Here is a 2,500-nt window from a genome sequence, read left to right on the forward strand (position 1 = left end):
ATATTTAAAAAGGTTAAAGGCCAAGGTTGCAGAAGAGTAAGAAAGTCCTAATGATATAGATTTTAAAAGATCAAGGCTGAAAAAAAGATTAAGAAAGTCCAAGTGATATACATTTAAAAGTTCAAGGTTGAAAAAGCAAGAAAATTCCAATAATATATGTTTAAAAAGGTCAAAAGCCAAAGGTTGAAAAAGAGTATGAAGGTCCTAATAATATTAATTTCAAAAGATCAAGGCTGAAAAAGATTAAGAAAGTCCCAGTGATATACATTTAAAATTTCAAGGTTGAAAAAGCAAGAAAATTACAATATGTTTAAAAAGGTCAAAAGCCAAACGTTGAAAAGAGTATGAAGGTCCTAATAATACAAATTTTAAAAGATCAAGGCAGAAAAAATATTAAGAAAGTTTCAATTATATACATTTAAAAATTCAAGTTTGAAAAAGCAAGAAAATTCCAATAATATATATTTAAAAAGGACAAAAGCCAAAGGTTGAAAAAGAGTATGAAGGTCCTAATAATTAATGTCAAAAGCCAAAGGTTGAAAAAGAGTAAGAAAATCCCAATGATATAAATTTTAAAAGACCAAGGCTGAAAAAAGATTAAGAAAGTCCCAATGAAATACATTGAAGATCCTCAGGGTAATATAGAATAAAAACAGAGACCCAGCGTTAGAAGATCAACGTATCATCATCATCATCATCACCATCATCTTTCCCCAAGCACCAATTCACATAAGAGACACTAAACCTCAAAGAATAACCAAAAAAAAAAAAGGAAAAAAAAAAAAGGTGTTACAAATGAAGTACAAGAATAGTGTGCGAAAAGCTGCTGGTGTCGGGTAAAAGCAGAAAGCATTGGAATTTGAAATTAGGACGACGACGGAGCCCAAAGTCTCGGCAAATAAAAAGCGATTATGTACTCAGCATTGGAACAGCATCAGCTGCTTTGAGGAGGAACGGGGGAAAAAGGAGAGAGAGAGAGAGAGAGAGAGAGAGAGAGAGAGAGAGATTTGGTTTAAATTTTTTTCAAGAGTATTAGTTTATTGACACAATTTTGATAGATTTTTTTGTGATTTTTTAAATTAATCTTTCAAAGGAGAGAGAGAGAGAGAGAGAGAGAGAGAGAGAGAGAGAGAGAGTTGGTGTAAAGTTTTTTCTAGAGTATTAGTTTATTGACACAATTTTAATATACATTTTTTTTTATTTTTTTTATTAATCTTTCAAAATGATATTTTCAAACTGGACTATCTGTTTATACATTTGTTTCTTATATACCTCTGTATTTTTTATGTATATTTTTTTGGTCCGTATATTGCAGAATCATCTTTAGATTGTATAATTATATTTTATATTTACTTGACGCTTATGAGCCGGAAAGGTCGAGGAAAAGTTTATACCTTTCTTTATGTTATAATTATAAATTTTTTACGTATTTTCCTTCTGTATTTATGAGGGATGTAAGAAAAGATTTTTTTTTTATTTATTTTAAAAGTTTATGCTTGGAATATTTGAGTTTTCATTTTTTTTTTTTTTTGGAGGGGGGTGATGCTTTGAATGATAAAGTAGATTTTCTACTTGTTGACTTCATAATATTCCAGTTCAATGATAGACATTGTTTGTACACCACATGCACACATATTATCCAGTATATATATATATATATATATATATAGATATATATATATATAGATATATATATATATATGTATATATATAATATATATATTAATATTATATATATATATATATATATATGTGCACACATATAATATGTGAGTGTATATTGTATTCACGCTTAAGAATGGATATGAAACTGAAAGGATATGCTTATATGCCATTCATATATATATATATATATATATATAAATATATATATATATATATATATATAAATATATATATATATATATATATATATACACACACATATACACACGCACAGACATACACACACACGAGTATATTGCCATTGCAATCAACAAGCTGTACAGTTACACGAAGCGTTTTGCATAGTAGAGCGGGTAGCAGCGGTGACCTCATGCAAGATTGGACGAAAGTGACAACAAGCCTCTCTCTCATCCTGCAGAAGGCTGGCTCTTCCTCCCTCCCTCCCTCCCTCCCTCCCTCCCTGGATGCTGAAGCTTTGTATAATTTAGCCCTCAGGTCAGACATCACGAGAAGGGGTGTGACGAGAATACTATAGAGGGACATTGGCATGTCATATTGTGTAGTGAAAGAAACATGTACGAGTTCTGACATCCAATCCTTCTCTTGCAGTTTTTAAAGGGGGGAGGGGGGGTGTAGTCGTAAAGGGTCTGGGTGGGGGGGGTGTCATGGAAAGGGGGACCTGTTTTGTGGTAAAGGGTCGGTGATATGTCATGGAAGGTGAGGGCGGTGTTATTATGGTTATGGATTTCGTCATGAGTAGGGGTCGAATTTGGTCGAGGAGGGGTAGGCTTTCATGGAATGGTTGTAGGGGGTTAGGAAGCTTCATTGAGGCTGT

The 2,500-nt window shown here is 32.3% G+C and overlaps 1 protein-coding gene across 1 annotated transcript in view; it reads right to left on the reverse strand.

Annotated features, from left to right (window-relative positions):
• LOC137628479 (uncharacterized) overlaps nucleotides 1-2,500 on the reverse strand; it is a 48,536-nt gene that overhangs the window by 38,073 nt on the left and 7,963 nt on the right. The window lies entirely within an intron of this gene.

The sequence above is a fragment of the Palaemon carinicauda genome, chromosome 36 (assembly GCF_036898095.1).
Source record: "Palaemon carinicauda isolate YSFRI2023 chromosome 36, ASM3689809v2, whole genome shotgun sequence".
In the NCBI taxonomy this organism is placed as follows: domain Eukaryota; kingdom Metazoa; phylum Arthropoda; class Malacostraca; order Decapoda; family Palaemonidae; genus Palaemon; species Palaemon carinicauda.